This window comes from Ailuropoda melanoleuca, chromosome 1, assembly GCF_002007445.2.
Source record: "Ailuropoda melanoleuca isolate Jingjing chromosome 1, ASM200744v2, whole genome shotgun sequence".
NCBI lineage: Eukaryota > Metazoa > Chordata > Mammalia > Carnivora > Ursidae > Ailuropoda > Ailuropoda melanoleuca.
The window spans coordinates 51,979,145-51,992,403 of NC_048218.1; the positions used below are offsets into that span (position 1 = coordinate 51,979,145).

The 13,259-nt window shown below is 47.2% G+C and overlaps 1 long non-coding RNA gene across 3 annotated transcripts in view; it reads left to right on the forward strand.

The window, feature by feature from the left end:
• Nucleotides 1–6,480, forward strand: part of LOC117801861 — a 40,976-nt gene extending 34,496 nt beyond the window's left edge. For all 3 annotated transcript variants that reach the window (XR_004624625.1, XR_004624626.1, XR_004624627.1), the window contains 2 exons: nucleotides 797–942; nucleotides 2,834–6,480. This is a non-coding gene — a long non-coding RNA (uncharacterized LOC117801861). The remainder of the gene's footprint in view (nucleotides 1–796; nucleotides 943–2,833) is intronic.
• Nucleotides 6,481–13,259: the final 6,779 nt, after the last annotated feature.

Here is a 13,259-nt window from a genome sequence, read left to right on the forward strand (position 1 = left end):
TTTTATGTAGAGGTGGAAGAATTTATCATGCAGGAATATTGGCGGGAATATTTTCTCCCCTTCGTGGCTCCAGAGGGCACAGCGTGCCCTGTCGAGCTAGAACAATAGAACTGGGATCACGTGATGCGTGGTTATTGTTGAGAACAGCAGATCCAGCACAGAAGCGATAGGAGAGGCTGAGCTCCAGACGCTTGCAGGGCTGGTGGACTGCTGTCCTTGATAGACTCACTCCCGGGATCAACCTGATCACAGCTGACAACCAAAGAGCTGTCTGATCACCTCAGCCTGAAATAGAAGCATCCTATTATGGGACAGACACAAACGTGCTCTGGCTTCTGCTCGAATTCAGTGTCAGGAGACGCCAGTCCCCTAAGAGTCTTAATTCTTACATTTGGAATCAGTCTAGTTCCCAAGAACTTTATTCGTGACGCCTTTTGATTTCTACCTTCACTCTAGGGTATAGCTTTTCAAGATGAAAGTTATGACCCATCAGTGGGTTTTGAAATCAATTTAGTGGGCCACACTCAACAGTTTTTAAACAAAGGAACAGAGTTTTAAAAATCAGAGTATCTCACACAAAGCAAGGATGATAGCGTGTGAAACTTGAGTCTGAATGATGATGTATGCCTGTGGACGTGTGCACACTCTGTTTCTGTAGCACGTCGTGCACACTCACCTACACAACTACGTGTTTGTGTGCACTTGGTTATGATGAAAATTTATTAAATGGAAGTCAAAAACGTTTGAAAGTGTCTGCTGGATGTATTGGCCATTCTAATGCCTGTCTCGCCCACAGAGATATGCAGAGCAAATCATCGTGAAGCTAGTCTATCTGGGAAGAGAAGTGCACAGAGCGAAAAAGAACTGAACACACAGAGGTGCGCTAGCAGTGGCTACTCTTGTCCCAGCAGCTGCCTCGGACCCAGATGATGCCCCTGGAAGGTCTGCTCATACACTTGGCTCTTTCCCCAAATGCCTGCAAGATCCCTGTGTTTCGTATTGCTATGTGTGTGCATAGATGAGTTTCCTATGATATATGAGATGTAACATGATTTGATTAGCTAGGGGACATGTGCAGACTCACATGACCAATAGAGAAGTAGATCGTGTGGGCACAGGGAAGGACCTGTGGGTCGCAGGTGCTACCGTGATGCAAAAGCGTGAACACCGCACTGGTGACGGCCCATGGCATGATTGTTGACCAAGAGCTCGATGGACTCCCATGCTGCATTTGTACGTGTCCATTTAAGTATTGTAGCTCTACACTTAACACTATAAATAACGATTTTTGCCACAGTGATGCTTGGAGTTCCCATCTCCCCCCTCCTCATTTTTTTTAAACTGAAACACAAGTTTCCATAATGCTGTTTTATGAAGGGAAGTTTGCCTGGGTCCACGATTCTTACATGACCACAGACGACTGTGCACCCGTTATTTGGGCCAACCCAAGGGAATTGCTCTTCCATGCAATCAGGAGGACCTCAAACTGAATAACAGCATATCCAACATCTCAGATTCATTATTTTTTATGTAATATTTTCCAAGTAGTTTCAGTAAATAGGGACGTCATTTCAGAAGTGCTGGTTTTGACCTAAGCAACCATCATCAGTAGTTAATAATATCCAAAGATATTATCCAACCAGGCATTGTGTACCTTCTAATGCAAGTACAAAACGAAACAAAACGAAGCGAAGCAAAACAAAACAAAAAAACCCCCAAAAAACAAAAAGAAAAAACCCCAAACTAAGTTTGCATAAACTTCCAGCTTTTTGTACCTCTTTACGGGAAATACAGAAGAAAGGGAAACAGATTAAGCTATGTTGCCAGGCTGTCATCAGCAGAACCCAAACTGTGGGAAATGCCCAGACAAAGAAACCTGGTGCCTTCAACAATACCACCAGGGCAGGAAGGGAAGAAGAGTACACACTTGATTTGGATCCTTAGCAAAAGAAATAGGAAGAAATAAAAAAGAGAGAGAACGAAGAGAGAGCAAGTACAAGAGAGACTATTTCTAGGATAATCCGGGAAATGTAAATACTCAATGGATATTTGATCATATTAGGGACATATTAATATTGATTTTAAGGGCATCTGATGATTTTTAGAGAGATGTAATAATGCTGTCTTCATTGTTTTCAAAAAGGGTGGTCTTTGTCTTTTACGGACATACGTGGGAACATTTAGCAATGAAATGCCCTGGCATCTGGGATTTGCTTCAGAATGATCTGGGGCTGAAGGGAGTAGAGCAGGAAACAAGGCAGACTAGAATTTGAAAATACTGCAGCTGGGTGAGGGGAGTTCATGATAATATGCTATGCTTTGGTCTATGTTTGAAATTTTTAATATGACAAAAGCCGAGTGCTTCTTTTATTGAGGTATTTGTTCTTTTAACAATGTACATTGAAAGCACGTTGCACACACAGAATATCGGGGAAGTCAGAACAAATTAGAGTTCTTCTGGCCAGACTTCTTATCACTACTTCATATTTCCTCTTTTCTAAGACGCCGTTAATTTTACGACACACAATTGTTTGAATTGCAGCTTTTGAATTCTCCTGACTTGAAGGTCAGAGCTGATGTGGGATGTGGGGGAAGAGGAGAAAAGATAGCCATGTTAAAATCACGCATCGATTTTAAGACACACCTTGATTTCAGAGTATCCAAACTATGTATCTTAGTCTAAAGGAAGAATGGTGATTCTTATTTTCTTTTGGATCTGGAGTAAATATTTGGTTGTAAAACCTGAACTTCCTAAGAGAGGATGTTATTGTGTTCCGTGCAACTGTGGTTTTTGTCTTTTATGGACCTTTTTTTCTTTTTCTTTTTTTTTAAGTCTGTCAGAATCCAGCCATCAAGTTGAAATAGGTTAATCTGGTCGTATCACCGGCAAGTGTGTCTCAGTCATCTGGAAGAAGATACTCACGGAAGTAAACTATGGGTACACTCTTCAGCAACTATGCGGCTGATTTAAAAGGCTTCCAGTGATGCAAGGTGAATTCAACAGTGAGACCAAAGAGGTTTCTCCAGCGGCCTTCCCAGGCACAGCTGCAGAGCACAGAGCTTGGGCTTTGAGCCAGAAAGAACTGGGTTGAAACTGGCTCTTATCAGTTACCAACCGGGTGACCTTGGGTCCTTGGATGCGTTTCTTACCCCTCTCTGAGCCTTACACTCCTCATGAATAAAATAAGCAGGAGAAACCTACTGCTGGGGGTTCAAGATTTAAATGAAAGAACAACATATATAAAAGCACCTAACGCAGTGCTAGGGCACAGTAGAAACCTAAGTTCCCATTTTTCTAGAACCCAGTTCAGGCTCCGTTGGCACACACGACAGGAGAAAGTTTTTGCCATCTTTTGACAGGAACCTGAAGTTGACTGGCCCTTCTGCAAAGCTATCATCTGGTCGATCTGTTGCAGAAGAGCTGAGTTTGGGTGATGACTCAATCAGCTCGGTCCCTCTCACAAAATGCCACAGACCGGGTGGCTTACCCAGCAAACGCTGATTTCTCACGGTTCAGGAGGCTGGGAAATCCTGGATCAAAGTTCTGGCTGATGAGGTATCTGGTGAAAGTCCTCTTCCAGAATTTGCTCTTCTCTTTTTATAAGGGCACTGCTCCCATCATGAGGACCCCACCCTCGTTGCCTAATCGAACCCCAGTCCCCTCCTGAAGGCCGTGCCTCCAAATACCGCCACAGCGCGTCTCTGTTCAGTCTGTAGCCGCTGCATCGGCCGCTTCCACACAGACTTGGAACTTCAGACACAGAAGCCTCAGAACTTTCTCATGACTTCCTGCCGCTCTGACTCCTATGCAGCAAATACACTTCTCTGCGGACTGTGTGGCCTCAGCCAAGGCTGCTGGGGAAACTGTGTGCCTGTCTAGGTACCGAGCATGTAGTCGGTGCTTATCAAATAGGGACGGGCCAAGTGTGCCTGGAGAATGGGCCCCCAGAGCCCACCCCCAGGGCAGGACTTTCGTGCCATCAACGCCCACGCGTTGGGTTGCTCTTTGCCTAGGAGGCTTTTACACCTTCCGTGCCTCGTGATATTACTGCCCTCGCTTCTCTCATCCTGGCAGAGTGGTCTCACTTCCATTTCGGAGCTCGGAGGAGTGCTTACCCCTTTCCCTAGGCTCTCCCTGCTGGGAACCAAGTAGCACTGGGTCTACGCAGAAAACCGGGAGACCTTCTGGCCCGTCCTTGTCCAGCAGAGCCAGGTGCTGTGCTGAGGACTCCAGGCGCCCGCTCCTTCTCGTCGGGCTCGCTTGGCAGTGGCCGTCCCACAGGCAGCAGGCCCGAGGCGGGCAGACACCAGCTGGCTCCCGTCCCTGCACCGCCCCATCTGCTAGATGAGGGGGACTCTGGGGAGAAGCGGGGAGGAGCTGGCCAACTTACAGCCTGAGGGCTAGTGTGGGTGCACACCGCACACATGGTGGAGAGAAGGGAAGGAGGTTGTGGTGAAGGGCACCTTGTTCTCCCTGAGGAAAGGTGCAAGGAAACGTGCCTTCTCAGCACATCTGTTGCCCAGACGGTGCTAGCATTCCTCCCTCTCAGCAAGTTCACGACCTGTCTGAGCCCGCGTTTCCTCATCTGTATGAAAGACAGAGAAGATCATAATAGAAATTCACGTTGTCAGTACTTCCAGCAAACAGGCTCAATTCGTTTACCGAATTTCCATCTGCCTTAAGACTGCTGGATGAGATTGAAGTCGGCTACGGGCGATGAAACAAGCAAGGGCTAAGAGCAGCCGAACTCCTGCCAAGGTTAGGTGCCAAGGCAATCCTGCCCTGACCTCAGATAGCTCTGGAAAAGGAAGGGCTGGGGAGAAGCTGCAGGCTATCTGCAGATTTCCATCCTCCCAGTTTTCCAGGGAGAGGATGAGAATAACATGCTTTTAAGAGCCAGGCCAGATAATGCCAGTGAGTGGAGCGTGCTGGGGATTTGCATGGAAAACACGAGCCGCGCCCTGTCCTTCCACAGAGACGCACTCTCTGCTTGCTGGTCAAGCAAATTGTCCTCTGCATACGTTTTATTTTCTCACTTCTCGTGGAGTCATGAACACGGAGAAATTATTTCCCTATTACAAGGAAAATACTAAAATATAGGCTCAAGCAGCAGCTGCGGAAGCAACTGAGAAGACGTGGGGAGTGCGCACCCCACCCAGAGGGGCGGAAGCCGAGCCGTGGGGCGTGAGCGTGTGCACCCAGTGTGGCCACATCTTCCCCTTTAACAGCAGCTGGAAATTCAGATTTTTTAAAATGTTTTTTTCTTCTTCTTTTCTTTTAATGGGGCAAATGTTGTTTAAAACTTTGTATACACCAAATAAAACCCACCTGCCCATGGCCAATTGGCATCCCACCTTCCACAGAGTACCCTGAACGTTGAAGAGTTCTTGACAGATTACTACAAATTTGGCTTTCTGGGTAACCCTCCTAATGCAGCTAGGAGCCTCGGGAATCTCAGTAACTGGGAGGGGCGTGTCTTTGACCTTGACTTGGTCTTTGTGCCCTCGGCGGATTCCAGGGAGCTGGTGCAGGCTGGACAGAGGGGGGATCTCTCGTCTCAGCAGCATTTCTTTCCTGGGGTCTTTATGTCACCCTGAGGTAGTCGCTGGGGCACCGGCTCCTTCTGTAAGCCACCTCCTGACCTCTCCTTGGGTGGAGATTAAAGAAGAGACACTTTCCTGTTGTCCTGACCAAGCTCGTGGCAGAGATGACAGGCCAGCAGTGCTGGGGTGAGCCCTCGTGGCCTCTAGGCCTCTCGCCCCTCTTCTTACACGTGGAGAAGCTGAGATGCAGAAAGCCCAGCCACCTTGCAGGAGCCCCCAGCTCCTCGGTGACAGCTGAGGGGCGAGATCCGGGGCTTCCTGCCTCACCGTCCCACACTACCTCTTACAGCATGCCACCTCTGCCCCCACCGGGCACACCTAGCCTCTCCAGGCCTTCTCTACAGGCTGCGTGGGCCTTGCAACAGACTACACGGCCAAGCTCAGAGTGGAGGCTGGGAAAACTGGGGAAGGCCAGAAGGAAAGCAGGTGGGGGTTTGGGGAACATTCTCTTGTTGCTCTCTGCATGTGCAGAATTCACCCAAAATCCATCCAGAAAAAAGGCATGTTCTTATTTTGTCACCTGGGTCTGGAGTCACCCATGCCGCTGAAGCCTATTGGACCGTGCCAAGCAAATTTGGCCTGAGGACAGGCCTGGCTGGGTCTTTTCCTGGGGTTTGCACAGGTTTTCACAGAGCCGCTCCTGCAGGTGGGGGCGGAGAGGCAAGAGTCTTTGGCTCTCCCTCCATTCTCCCCTCACCGGGCTTGAAGCCTGCACACTTCTCACTCCGGCCAAGGGCTTGCTTCCTCCGACGGAAGGTTTCCTGGAGGGGGTGCATGGCCTAAAGAACGGCTCATCCTGGGATTCCTAACCTCTGATCTTAACCTGTGATGCTATTTGATCCTAAATCACTCACTTTTATTTATTTTTTATTTTTTTAAAGACTTTATTTATTTGTCAGAGAGAGCGCGTGCACAAGCAGGAGGAGCAGGCAAAGGGAGAAGCAGACTCCCCGCTGAGCAGGGAGCCCGATGCGGAACTCGATCCCAGGACCCTGAGATCATAACCTGAGCCGAATGAAGGCAGACACTTAACTGACTGAGCCACCCAGGCGTCCCCTAAATCACTCACTTTTAAAAATCAAGAGCTTAGGGGCGCCTGGGTGGCATGGTCGGTTAGGTATCTGACTCTTGGTTTCGGCTCAAGTCCTGATCTCTGGGCCATGAGATTGAGTCCCAGGTCAGGGGCTCTCCCCTTCTGCCCCTCCTCACCTCCCTCAAATAAATAAATAAATCTTAAAACAAAACGGGAAAAAACCCAAGAGCTTCAACTCTATCCAGCAATAATCTATTTTAAAAAGGTATACGTTTTTAAGAAACGGGGAGTTGTATGGATTTAGATTTTTTATTTTGCTCCTTATGACTGAGCAACGTTAGCTAAGCCCCAATTATATTCCACTAAACACCTTTGTAAACCTTATTTCATGGAGTCCTCAAAACACGTCTGGAAGGAGGGATTATTATTATTATTATTATTTTATTCTTTTCCTATGTCACCATTGGGGGAATCAAGGCTTGGAAACAGTCAGGAACTTCCTAAGTTATCCACCCCAGCTTGGAAGGTCTGATTCCGGCTGCACCCTCAGGCCCTCACATGGCGCCCGCACGGGGCAGGTGCTCAATCAGTAGTTGCTAGTACGTTGCTCCCCAGGGTGGCAGAGCAAGCAGGTGACGAGACCTTTACAAAAGATGAACAAAGACCTCATGGGATGAAGAAGGAAAGAAAGAGGTTTGCATAAGTCATCATGAAATCAGAAAGGACTTTGATTTATATGTCACAACTTCTTTCTTCCAAAGACTTTGAGGTGTCTGACAGTTACCTGGCCTATCTGTCCACCGATCCCGACAACTTTCCTGGCAAGTGGGGAGACGCAAGCCCGATGCACAGCTCACAGACAGGATGCAGTGGTCCCCTGCCCCATTTGCTCCTGCGCCGCCGGAGTCTTCAGGCATTTTGAGGGAGAGGGCCTCCGCCTTCCCCACCCCCACCCCCTTGAGTAACCATGACTGAACTCGGCCAGGAGGGTTCACTCCAATGACACCTTGCGCACTCAGTAGGTGGAGAGAAAACAACTTAGAATTGACCATGGTAAGGTATTTAGACAAAGCACGAGGGAGCAATTCCCCAAATCTGTCTTCCACTCAAAATCCGACCTTTGATGGATACTGTGATTCCTAGAACATTGAAGGAAATGAGCTGAAAAGAAGCAAAACCTCAAGTAAATGCTTTGCTCCACATTTCTGTAGAACTTTGATTATCAGAAAAACAACAAAAGAATAATTTTAGCTATAGCTATAGATAGAAGCTTTGCTTATATTAGCCCGATACGTATCTTTTCATCAAAATCACAAGGTGAAAATAGGGGAAGTGGTTTACAGTCACAAGATTCCCAGGAGACTTCTGTCTCCAAGCTGGGGTTCTAGAGACCTGTAAAAGGCCAGCCGTGGGAAGTTCACATGAGACTCCTACATTCACCCTCGCCACGACCTGTCCTACAAGGTTGGATGAGATGCAGAAGTCTTGATTAAATGCAGGTGACAAAGTGTCCTGAGTTGAGTTTTCTCATTTAACATTAGACTTTCTTAATTTAAGCAGCTCAGTAAGAAACAAGACATAAGAGAGTCTTGCTTTTAATTAAACATACCGATATATATTTATTTATTTACTAGTTTCACTGAGATATTGCTTAATTTCCATTAATGCTGTGGATTGTTTTTTCTTTCCATAGAACAGCATTCTTGTTAATCTTGCTTGGATGCATTAGTTGTGCTGTGTTTATCTTCCTGGTTCCACAGTTAATTTCAGCATAGAACCCATTTATTCATATTTTTCACTGCTCAGAACATCCTTCCCAGTGAAAATTCATTGACCGTACCACGATGCACGTTGTACTTTTATTTGGGGTGGAAGGAAGTGAGGGATTGGTTTGGAGGAAGAAATGAGGGGGGGTGTCTATAAAATGCTCTTCATCGGGTAGCGTGGGACAGCGCTGTCCCTAACGGAGGCCACCGGCACCCACTTTTGGGTGTGAGTATGGTGCTGTGATTGGCTCTCTGCATCACTCTCTGTTCCCTCGGAAACAGATGACAGACTAAGAAAAGACTCCAGTATCGTTATTGCATTTCTAAACACCCAACAAACATAAACAGCAAAGCATCTTTTAACAGACTGTGACATATTGATTCACCACACATCTCTTGCCAAGTTAGGAGTCAGGAGCTAAAACATCGACATAGGACAGCTCAGATTCCCTCTCTATGGAGAGTGTATAATATTGAAAGCATTAAAGGCTTTGTAGAAAACCAGGCGTTCCAGGGCGTCGGGGGCCGCTAATCAAGCGCTCTCTAAAGCAGGTTTCCGCGCTCCGCACACAGGACAGGCTGCATGCCTCGCTTGGCATTTGATCCCCCCTCGAACTGGGCATCGTCCCTGGCCATATGAGTAGGCGGAGAAGAAGGAAATAGAAGCTACTTCCAATTCACAGCATGTCTCCAGCTGCCTTTTTTGCTTTCTACAGCCACCCAGGATGGAGCAAAGACTCTAACCATTTTCGAGAACGGCTGATTGCGGTATAACCTAAGCCTTATCAAAATCCCCAACTGCAATACCGCCATTGGTGAAATACTATTCACCGGGCCTCAATATTTTCAACGCCCATCTCCACTCCTATATACTTGGATTTAGTTTCTACTGGTTATTGGCCTGAAGGCAGCTCTAAGTTCTTCATCTGAGTGTTCTGTCTAGCGTGATTGGAGGGCCTGCTCTTAACACGTTTGGAGAAGTCCTGAGAGTCAGCCCCTGACAGGAATGCATAAATGGATGAGCCGAGAACACTGGCAGAAGTGGGGCCCCAAAGACCCTCCTCGTGCTACAAGGACAAGCTCCTTCTCTTCCATCTTCTCCGCATTCTAGGAGAGGGTAAATAGGATTACCCGCTCCCTTTCTCGAAAGTCCCCTCCCGTGCTCTGGTTTCGTGAATGGAACCGGAGGGTGTCCTGACGAGAAATTTTGCTTGGAGTGCACACGTCTGCGGTGTAGCTGCACTTGTCATATCATTTTAGACTCCCAGTCATGTTCTATTTGCTTCTTTGGCAATAACCCTGCACCAGAAAATACAAATTCCACTCTATGTTATGCTCATCTCTAGACTGTCACGCCAGGTTTTTTCCCTCCTTCGCCCATGTTGAATAAGAAGAGGAAAAAGAGTGATTGCTCACAGTACCCGAGTGCTCACGTCGGGGCAGGTGCCGCGCTGAGTACTTCCCGTGCCTGATCTCTTTCGGTCTTCACGCTGAATCTTCATTTGACGAATGAAGACACAGAGGCACAGAGAAGTCAGCTCACTTGCCCAGGGTCACACAGCGGGGTACGTGCAGGGCGTGGGGTGCTCTGACTGCACTGTTGCCTCTCCTCCGAGTATCCGCCCCGAGAGCCGGCTCCAGGTTCAAGCAGGGGTTTCGGTAAAGATGGTGTGTAGAAGCGGAGGGAGCGTCTCTACTCCGGAGAAAAAGGAGCTATGAGGAACACAGAAACCTCTGTGGCCTTCTTTCTAGAGTCAGAATAAACATGCCGACCTGTGCTTGAAGGCACTAATGCCTGGGCTGGTGAACAATACCACGGCTAGTACTGTTTTCCAGGCTGACACTGGGCCGGTTCTCTCTCTTTACTCTTGGCTAGCAATTAGATTTAAATCCCTGACAGGACTCTAACTCTAGTCACCCTGGGGGGTTCTAGATTTCTTTACTATTGCTTGCGAAGATTTCATTTGAAAAAAGTCATTTGAAACGATAAGTTATACTCAGCAATAGCTTTTTTTTTTAAAAAAAAATCTATTATCTTGTTGGGTCTTTTGAAGAACACATGCGGCTCTCTCTGTCCTCACCTAGAGATGTTAACCCTTATTTTTATCTCCAGTTTGAAGAATAAAAATACCCGGGAGGACCAGAGAAGGCCGGCTCCTCCACTGTAGCTTTCATCCACACCCGTGCTGCTGCCAGGCTCATTTGGACGGCGTCCAGGCACTTGGAATCCGTTGACTCGGGAATTTGGGGTTTTCTCTGTTGTGTGTTTTTGCAAACTCATTTTCTACGTATAGAACAAATTATCGTGGTGGCTTTGCTTCTCAGGGGAAAAATAAAGCACCGTGCTTTATATGAGTGAGTGGGTCTCTCGGCCTCTGTGCCCAGTTGCTTTGAGCAAGGCATTCGGAGGCACAGTTTTGCCTAGTGCTGTTTGCCCCCGCCCGACACCCTCGGCGACTGGCGGCAGCCCGGCCATCACAAGAAGTGCTTGTGATCACGAGTGCAGCTCTTCTCTGACATGGGTACCTGACCCACTCGGGCACTTGGAGTCCTTTGAGGAACAGGACGGAGTCATATAAATAACTGGCTCAGGTAGGGATGGCCAGACCCATTCACACGCGTTAAAGCAACTGAGTAGCCTCCCGGGGGATCCGGTCGCTCAGGAGAAAGCTGTCCCGAGACCTTCCTATCGCTATATTATGGCTCCTCTGGAGGCTCTCAGTTGCTTTTGAGGAGGGAGGCTTGGTGGGTCTCTCTCCGAAGTCTAGTTCGTTCCTTCAGCAAAGAATGAAACATAGAAAAAAATACAAAAGCATTTGATTTTACTAAGTGTGATGCTTTTGGAAAAATATGAAAAATTTTTGGTGTAATTTCATTCGCAATTGTTTTAGGCAATTAATAAATGCTCCACAATCAGCTGAAAGCACGACGAAAAATTCCACGATTTTCTGACAACTTTCTCTGAGTGAAAGTGAGAACAATTGATACGCATTGATGCTTTCAAATATATCCCCGCAGAGGGTCCCCAGTAGCATTTTCTATTCCATTTAGTAACAGTTGTTACCAGAACAATCCCTGTTGATAGCCAGGCATACAGCTAAAGATAGGAGGAGATGTGGGCTCTATAGAATCCAGGATAACCACATTTTTAAAAATCCAAGATATATACCCAACCAACTGTGAGAATTAAGCACTTGATAACATTGCAATAAAAAAAGGTTTATTCAGGTAACCAAATATATGCATCCTCTAGATTACAAAAATGTGGCTTATGAACATTACATTCTAAAAATGTCTGGTTGAATTGGGGGTGGAAATTCCCTGGAGAGTGAGCAGCATTCCTGGCAGGTGGGGTGGCAGACCTGCCACCACAGGACTCTCACCCAAGGCAGTGGGGAAACTAGTCCTACAACCAGTAGGGAAGGAGGTGTAGCAGTAGAGCAAAGATTCTAGTACTTTCCAGTTGTCCTCAGCATGACAGATATCTCCCCACACAATCTGGCACATATGCTGAAATTGCTAAATTATTATATATTTTAAAAGTAAATAAGTAGAGAGCTTCCAAGGAAGATATACTCCATATTTTAAGGAAAATACACTTAAATTTTGCCAACAATCCATTTGTTTAGGATGTCGATCAGCTTATGTATATTGTCGGTTTAATCTTGAGGAATTTTGCAGGCAATTCAAAGAAAACCAGGAAGTAAAACAATAGCTGTCTTTTCCCGAAGGCAGCTCATGATCAAATAAGATTTTGTTCAGAGGAAGATCCTGGAGCCTTGCGTCGCGCTGCGTGTATTGCAACATCTGGAAGAGAACAGCAGCAGTCTTGCACATCTGATGCGAATCTAGCACGCTCCCTGGCATCAAGACTGACGTCACACTGCAGTTTTCAGATTTCTACATCATTTCTCTCCAAATTGGACTCCTTAACAAGCATTTCTCATCGTCCACGCTGGGAAAAGCTGCTTGGTCCTCCACAACTGGCTATTATCAGAGCTGAAACTCTGCCGCGTTCTAGTCAAATGACTGCAGGAGTGGATGCTTAGTGAGTTGGGTCTAATGATTAGGTCCGCTCTCACTTCCACGCAGCCAGCAGTGCTGTCTTCAATATTAAATAATCAGTCCAATTAGCCATAACTCAGGGTTAAATACTTTATCCACCCCCCACCTCCCGTTCGGTGGATGGGTGCTTGAGCATGAAGCCTATATGCACAAAATAAACACCAGGCGTCAAGTTCCCGCACAGCCTCGCTGTTCACGCCAACACTGTCAACTGTGCTCAAACCTCTGAGCTCCTGGTGAAATTGTGTCCTACATGGATGGTGTTACCATAATCCGGCATTTTCTAAAGCTGTCAAACCTGAAGCCGTGAGCTGGAAAGGCACCGCACCGAAATGAAATCCAGTTGCATCTGCAAGCCTCCGCCTCGGTGGGAGTCTAATCAGGTTGCGTATAGCTCCGTGCTGCACGGAGCCGCCTTCGGTGCAGGAGGCAGGCCATTTAAATGCCTTCTGAACTCCATTAGTTACTCCTGCTGAGAGTGACAAAGTCCTCATAAATGCATGAAAAATGAAATTGCCTATGAGGTAAGAAATGAGATGGTACACAGCTGCCAAATATTATTTTCCATTCAAACAGTCTACAATCACACATACAACAGAGAGTACATACCTGCAAGGCACGCAGCGTGGGCTAGGAACGCTGGGCTCGAAAGTCTAATGACATCATCTGGTAACCATCCCCTGACTTGGGCTTCAAGTTGGCTTCCCCTCCATGCCCACCCCCACCCCAGATGGCACTCACAATCTCCATTCCAGGGTAGCCGAGGGAGTCAGCCAGCCCAGTGGGAGCGT